The sequence below is a fragment of the Barbus barbus genome (assembly GCF_936440315.1).
Source record: "Barbus barbus genome assembly, chromosome: 48".
NCBI lineage: Eukaryota > Metazoa > Chordata > Actinopteri > Cypriniformes > Cyprinidae > Barbus > Barbus barbus.
In genome coordinates, this window is record NC_136726.1 from 2,142,312 (window position 1) to 2,150,968 (window position 8,657).

Here is an 8,657-nt window from a genome sequence, read left to right on the forward strand (position 1 = left end):
ATCTAAAACTAATGAAGTTCTTACATGACTTTGAACATGACTTTAACATGTGCATTGAAGCTATAACATGACTTGCTCTGCAAAAATACTCTAACACATGAAAATCTGTCTCCTGCATTGCAAATGACATTTCATTTAATGAGAAATTATAATTTTTCATGTACTTCAGCTTTACTCTTAAAATTGCATAAACCAACTTTCTCTCACTGAGAAAGAAGCTTTTCAGCATCTGTGTGGCCTTGCTTTCTCTTTATTTGCTTAGTTGCACTAAACACAGCACTAGTGTTCTTACAAGCTCTAAACCAGTGATTTATGTGCATTGAAGCCATAAGATGACTTGCTCTGCAAAAAAACTCTAACACATGAAAATCTGTCTTCTGCATTGCAAATAACATTACATTTCATGAGAAATTAACATTTTTCATGCACTTCAGCTTTACTCTTAAAATGGCATAAACCAACTTTCTCTCACTGAGAAAGAAGCTTTTCAGCATCTGTGTGGCCTTGCTTTCTCTCTTTATTTGCTTAGTTGCACTAAACACAGCACTAGTGTTCTTACAAGCTCTAAACCAGTGATTTATGTGCATTGAAGCTATAACATGACTTGCTCTGCAAAAAAACTCTAACACATGAAAATCTGTCTTCTGCATTGCAAATAACATTACATTTCATGAGAAATTAACATTTTTCATGCACTTCAGCTTTACTCTTAAAATGGCATAAACCAACTTTCTCTCACTGAGAAAGAAGCTTTTCAGCATCTGTGGCCTTGCTTTCTTTTTATTTGCATAGTTGCACTTAAGACAGCATTAATGTTCTTAAAAAGGTCTAAAACTAATGAAGTTCTTACATGACTTTGAACATGACTTTAACATGTGCATTGAAGCTATAACATGACTTGCTCTGCAAAAATACTCTAACACATGAAAATCTGTCTCCTGCATTGCAAATGACATTTCATTTAATGAGAAATTATAATTTTTCATGTACTTCAGCTTTACTCTTAAAATTGCATAAACCAACTTTCTCTCGCTGAGAAAGAAGCTTTTCAGCATCTGTGGCCTTGCTTTCTCTTTATTTGCTCAGTTGCACTAAACACAGCACTAGTGTTCTTACAATCTCTAAACCAGTGATTTATGTGCATTGAAGCTATAACATGACTTGCTCTGCAAAAAAACTCTAACACATGAAAATCTGTCTTCTGCATTGCAAATAACATTACATTTCATGAGAAATTAACATTTTTCATGCACTTCAGCTTTACTCTTAAAATGGCATAAACCAACTTTCTCTCACTGAGAAAGAAGCTTTTCAGCATCTGTGGCCTTGCTTTCTTTTTATTTGCATAGTTGCACTTAAGACAGCATTAATGTTCTTAAAAAGGTCTAAAACTAATGAAGTTCTTACATGACTTTGAACATGACTTTAACATGTGCATTGAAGCTATAACATGACTTGCTCTGCAAAAATACTCTAACACATGAAAATCTGTCTCCTGCATTGCAAATGACATTTCATTTAATGAGAAATTATAATTTTTCATGTACTTCAGCTTTACTCTTAAAATTGCATAAACCAACTTTCTCTCACTGAGAAAGAAGCTTTTCAGCATCTGTGTGGCCTTGCTTTCTTTTTATTTGCATAGCTGCACTTAAGACAGCATTAATGTTCTTAAAAAGATCTAAAACTAATGAAGTTCTTACATGACTTTGAACATGACCTTAACATGTGCATTGAAGATCTAACATGCCTTGCTCTGCAAAAATACTCTTAACACATGAAAATCTGTCTCCTGCATTGCAAATGACATTTCATTTAATGAGAAATTATAATTTTTCATGTACTTCAGCTTTACTCTTAAAATTGCATAAACCAACGTTCTCTCACTGAGAAAGAAGCTTTTCAGCATTTGTGGCCTTGCTTTCTCTTTATTTGCTCAGTTGCACTAAACAGAGCACTAGTGTACTTAGAAGCTCTAAACCAGTGATTATGTGCATTGAAGCTATAACATGACTTCCTCTGCAAAAAAAACTCTAACACATGAAAATCTGTCTTCTGCATTGCAAATAACATTTAATTTCATGAGAAATTAACATTTTTCATGTACTTCAGCTTTACTCTTAAAATTGCATAAACCAACTTTCTCTCACTGAGAAAGAAGCTTTTCAGCATTTGTGGCCTTGCTTTCTCTTTATTTGCTCAGTTGCACTAAACACAGCACTAGTGTTCTTACAAGCTCTAAACCAGTGATTTATGTGCATTGAAGCTATAACACGACTTGCTTTGCAAAAAAACTCTAACACATGAAAATCTGTCTTCTGCATTGCAAATGACATTTCATTTAATGAGAAATTAACATTTTTCATGCACTTCAGCTTTACTCTTAAAATTGCATAAACCAACTTTCTCTCACTGAGAAAGAATCTTTTCAGCATCTGTGTGGCCTTGCTTTCTCTCTTTATTTGCTTAGTTGCACTAAACACAGCACTAGTGTTCTTACAAGCTCTAAACCAGTGATTTATGTGCATTGAAGCTATAACATGACTTGCTCTGCAAAAAAACTCTAACACATGAAAATCTGTCTTCTGCATTGCAAATAACATTACATTTCATGAGAAATTAACATTTTTCATGCACTTCAGCTTTACTCTTAAAATGGCATAAACCAACTTTCTCTCACTGAGAAAGAAGCTTTTCAGCATTTGTGGCCTTGCTTTCTCTTTATTTGCTCAGTTGCACTAAACAGAGCACTAGTGTACTTAGAAGCTCTAAACCAGTGATTATGTGCATTGAAGCTATAACATGACTTCCTCTGCAAAAAAAACTCTAACACATAAAAATCTGTCTTCTGCATTGCAAATAACATTTAATTTCATGAAAAATTAACATTTTTCATGTACTTCAGCTTTACTCTTAAAATTGCATAAACCAACTTTCTCTCACTGAGAAAGAATCTTTTCAGCATCTGTGTGGCCTTGCTTTCTCTTTATTTGCTCAGTTGCACTAAACACAGCACTAGTGTTCTTACAATCTCTAAACCAGTGATTTATGTGCATTGAAGCTATAACATGACTTGCTCTGCAAAAAAACTCTAACACATGAAAATCTGTCTTCTGCATTGCAAATAACATTACATTTCATGAGAAATTAACATTTTTCATGCACTTCAGCTTTACTCTTAAAATGGCATAAACCAACTTTCTCTCACTGAGAAAGAAGCTTTTCAGCATCTGTGGCCTTGCTTTCTTTTTATTTGCATAGTTGCACTTAAGACAGCATTAATGTTCTTAAAAAGGTCTAAAACTAATGAAGTTCTTACATGACTTTGAACATGACTTTAACATGTGCATTGAAGCTATAACATGACTTGCTCTGCAAAAATACTCTAACACATGAAAATCTGTCTCCTGCATTGCAAATGACATTTCATTTAATGAGAAATTATAATTTTTCATGTACTTCAGCTTTACTCTTAAAATTGCATAAACCAACTTTCTCTCACTGAGAAAGAAGCTTTTCAGCATCTGTGTGGCCTTGCTTTCTCTTTATTTGCTTAGTTGCACTAAACACAGCACTAGTGTTCTTACAAGCTCTAAACCAGTGATTTATGTGCATTGAAGCCATAAGATGACTTGCTCTGCAAAAAAACTCTAACACGTGAAAATCTGTCTTCTGCATTGCAAATAACATTAAATTTCATGAGAAATTAACATTTTTCATGCACTTCAGCTTTACCCTTAAAATTGCATAAACCAACTTTCTCTCACTGAGAAAGAAGCTTTTCAGCATCTGTGGCCTTGCTTTCTCTTTATTTGCTCAGTTGCACTAAACAGAGGACTAGTGTACTTAGAAGCTCTAAACCAGTGATTATGTGCATTGAAGCTATAACATGACTTCCTCTGCAAAAAAAACTCTAACACATGAAAATCTTTCTTCTGCATTGCAAATAACATTTAATTTCATGAGGAATTAACATTTTTCATGTACTTCAGCTTTACTCTTAAAATTGCATAAACCAACTTTCTCTCACTGAGAAAGAAGCTTTTCAGCATCTGTGTGGCCTTGCTTTCTTTTTATTTGCATAGCTGCACTTAAGACAGCATTAATGTTCTTAAAAAGATCTAAAACTAATGAAGTTCTTACATGACTTTGAACATGACCTTAACATGTGCATTGAAGATCTAACATGCCTTGCTCTGCAAAAATACTCTAACACATGAAAATCTGTCTCCTGCATTGCAAATGACATTTCATTTAATGAGAAATTATAATTTTTCATGTACTTCAGCTTTACTCTTAAAATTGCATAAACCAACGTTCTCTCACTGAGAAAGAAGCTTTTCAGCATTTGTGGCCTTGCTTTCTCTTTATTTGCTCAGTTGCACTAAACAGAGCACTAGTGTACTTAGAAGCTCTAAACCAGTGATTATGTGCATTGAAGCTATAACATGACTTCCTCTGCAAAAAAAACTCTAACACATGAAAATCTGTCTTCTGCATTGCAAATGACATTTCATTTCATGAGAAATTAACATTTTTCATGTACTTCAGCTTTACTCTTAAAATTGCATAAACCAACGTTCTCTCACTGAGAAAGAAGCTTTTCAGCATTTGTGGCCTTGCTTTCTCTTTATTTGCTCAGTTGCACTAAACACAGCACTAGTGTTCTTACAAGCTCTAAACCAGTGATTTATGTGCATTGAAGCTATAACACGACTTGCTCTGCAAAAAAACTCTAAAACATGAAAATCTGTCTTCTGCATTGCAAATGACATTTCATTTAATGAGAAATTAACATTTTTCATGCACTTCAGCTTTACTCTTAAAATTGCATAAACCAACTTTCTCTCACTGAGAAAGAATCTTTTCAGCATCTGTGTGGCCTTGCTTTCTCTCTTTATTTGCTTAGTTGCACTAAACACAGCACTAGTGTTCTTACAAGCTCTAAACCAGTGATTTATGTGCATTGAAGCTATAACATGACTTGCTCTGCAAAAAAACTCTAACACATGAAAATCTGTCTTCTGCATTGCAAATAACATTTAATTTCATGAGGAATTAACATTTTTCATGTACTTCAGCTTTACTCTTAAAATGGCATAAACCAACTTTCTCTCACTGAGAAAGAAGCTTTTCAGCATCTGTGTGGCCTTGCTTTCTTTTTATTTGCATAGCTGCACTTAAGACAGCATTAATGTTCTTAAAAAGATCTAAAACTAATGAAGTTCTTACATGACTTTGAACATGACTTTAACATGTGCATTGAAGATCTAACATGCCTTGCTCTGCAAAAATACTCTAACACATGAAAATCTGTCTCCTGCATTGCAAATGACATTTCATTTAATGAGAAATTATAATTTTTCATGTACTTCAGCTTTACTCTTAAAATTGCATAAACTAACTTTCTCTCACTGAGAAAGAAGCTTTTCAGCATTTGTGGCCTTGCTTTCTCTTTATTTGCTCAGTTGCACTAAACACAGCACTAGTGTTCTTACAAGCTCTAAACCAGTTATTATGTGCATTGAAGCTATAACATGACTTCCTCTGCAAAAAAAACTCTAACACATGAAAATCTGTCTTCTGCATTGCAAATAACATTTAATTTCATGAGAAATTAACATTTTTCATGTACTTCAGCTTTACTCTTAAAATTGCATAAACCAACTTTCTCTCACTGAGAAAGAAGCTTTTCAGCATCTGTGTGGCCTTGCTTTCTTTTTATTTGCATAGCTGCACTTAAGACAGCATTAATGTTCTTAAAAAGATCTAAAACTAATGAAGTTCTTACATGACTTTGAACATGACCTTAACATGTGCATTGAAGATCTAACATGCCTTGCTCTGCAAAAATACTCTAACACATGAAAATCTGTCTCCTGCATTGCAAATGACATTTCATTTAATGAGAAATTATAATTTTTCATGTACTTCAGCTTTACTCTTAAAATTGCATAAACCAACTTTCTCTCACTGAGAAAGAAGCTTTTCAGCATCTGTGGCCTTGCTTTCTCTTTATTTGCTCAGTTGCACTAAACAGAGGACTAGTGTACTTAGAAGCTCTAAACCAGTGATTATGTGCATTGAAGCTATAACATGACTTCCTCTGCAAAAAAAACTCTAACACATGAAAATCTTTCTTCTGCATTGCAAATAACATTTAATTTCATGAGGAATTAACATTTTTCATGTACTTCAGCTTTACTCTTAAAATTGCATAAACCAACTTTCTCTCACTGAGAAAGAAGCTTTTCAGCATCTGTGTGGCCTTGCTTTCTTTTTATTTGCATAGCTGCACTTAAGACAGCATTAATGTTCTTAAAAAGATCTAAAACTAATGAAGTTCTTACATGACTTTGAACATGACTTTAACATGTGCATTGAAGCTATAACATGACTTGCTCTGCAAAAATACTCTAACACATGAAAATCTGTCTCCTGCATTGCAAATGACATTTCATTTAATGAGAAATTATAATTTTTCATGTACTTCAGCTTTACTCTTAAAATTGCATAAACCAACTTTCTCTCACTGAGAAAGAAGCTTTTCAGCATCTGTGTGGCCTTGCTTTCTCTTTATTTGCTTAGTTGCACTAAACACAGCACTAGTGTTCTTACAAGCTCTAAACCAGTGATTTATGTGCATTGAAGCCATAAGATGACTTGCTCTGCAAAAAAACTCTAACACATGAAAATCTGTCTTCTGCATTGCAAATAACATTACATTTCATGAGAAATTAACATTTTTCATGCACTTCAGCTTTACTCTTAAAATGGCATAAACCAACTTTCTCTCACTGAGAAAGAAGCTTTTCAGCATTTGTGGCCTTGCTTTCTCTTTATTTGCTCAGTTGCACTAAACAGAGCACTAGTGTACTTAGAAGCTCTAAACCAGTGATTATGTGCATTGAAGCTATAACATGACTTCCTCTGCAAAAAAAACTCTAACACATAAAAATCTGTCTTCTGCATTGCAAATAACATTTAATTTCATGAAAAATTAACATTTTTCATGTACTTCAGCTTTACTCTTAAAATTGCATAAACCAACTTTCTCTCACTGAGAAAGAATCTTTTCAGCATCTGTGTGGCCTTGCTTTCTCTTTATTTGCTCAGTTGCACTAAACACAGCACTAGTGTTCTTACAAGCTCTAAACCAGTGATTTATGTGCATTGAAGCTATAACACGACTTGCTCTGCAAAAAAACTCTAAAACATGAAAATCTGTCTTCTGCATTGCAAATGACATTTCATTTAATGAGAAATTAACATTTTTCATGCACTTCAGCTTTACTCTTAAAATTGCATAAACCAACTTTCTCTCACTGAGAAAGAATCTTTTCAGCATCTGTGTGGCCTTGCTTTCTCTCTTTATTTGATTAGTTGCACTAAACACAGCACTAGTGTTCTTACAAGCTCTAAACCAGTGATTTATGTGCATTGAAGCTATAACATGACTTGCTCTGCAAAAAAACTCTAACACATGAAAATCTGTCTTCTGCATTGCAAATAACATTACATTTCATGAGAAATTAACATTTTTCATGCACTTCAGCTTTACTCTTAAAATGGCATAAACCAACTTTCTCTCACTGAGAAAGAAGCTTTTCAGCATCTGTGGCCTTGCTTTCTTTTTATTTGCATAGTTGCACTTAAGACAGCATTAATGTTCTTAAAAAGGTCTAAAACTAATGAAGTTCTTACATGACTTTGAACATGACTTTAACATGTGCTTTGAAGCTATAACATGACTTGCTCTGCAAAAATACTCTAACACATGAAAATCTGTCTCCTGCATTGCAAATGACATTTCATTTAATGAGAAATTATAATTTTTCATGTACTTCAGCTTTACTCTTAAAATTGCATAAACCAACTTTCTCTCACTGAGAAAGAAGCTTTTCAGCATCTGTGTGGCCTTGCTTTCTCTTTATTTGCTTAGTTGCACTAAACACAGCACTAGTGTTCTTACAAGCTCTAAACCAGTGATTTATGTGCATTGAAGCCATAAGATGACTTGCTCTGCAAAAAAACTCTAACACGTGAAAATCTGTCTTCTGCATTGCAAATAACATTAAATTTCATGAGAAATTAACATTTTTCATGCACTTCAGCTTTACCCTTAAATGGCATAAACCAACTTTCTCTCACTGAGAAAGAAGCTTTTCAGCATCTGTGGCCTTGCTTTCTTTTTATTTGCATAGTTGCACTTAAGACAGCATTAATGTTCTTAAAAAGGTCTAAAACTAATGAAGTTCTTACATGACTTTGAACATGACTTTAACATGTGCATTGAAGATCTAACATGCCTTGCTCTGCAAAAATACTCTAACACATGAAAATCTGTCTCCTGCATTGCAAATGACATTTCATTTAATGAGAAATTATAATGTTTCATGTACTTCAGCTTTACTCTTAAAATTGCATAAACCAACTTTCTCTCACTGAGAAAGAAGCTTTTCAGCATCTGTGGCCTTGCTTTCTCTTTATTTGCTCAGTTGCACTAAACAGAGGACTAGTGTACTTAGAAGCTCTAAACAGTGATTATGTGCATTGAAGCTATAACATGACTTCCTCTGCAAAAAAAACTCTAACACATGAAAATCTTTCTTCTGCATTGCAAATAACATTTAATTTCATGAGGAATTAACATTTTT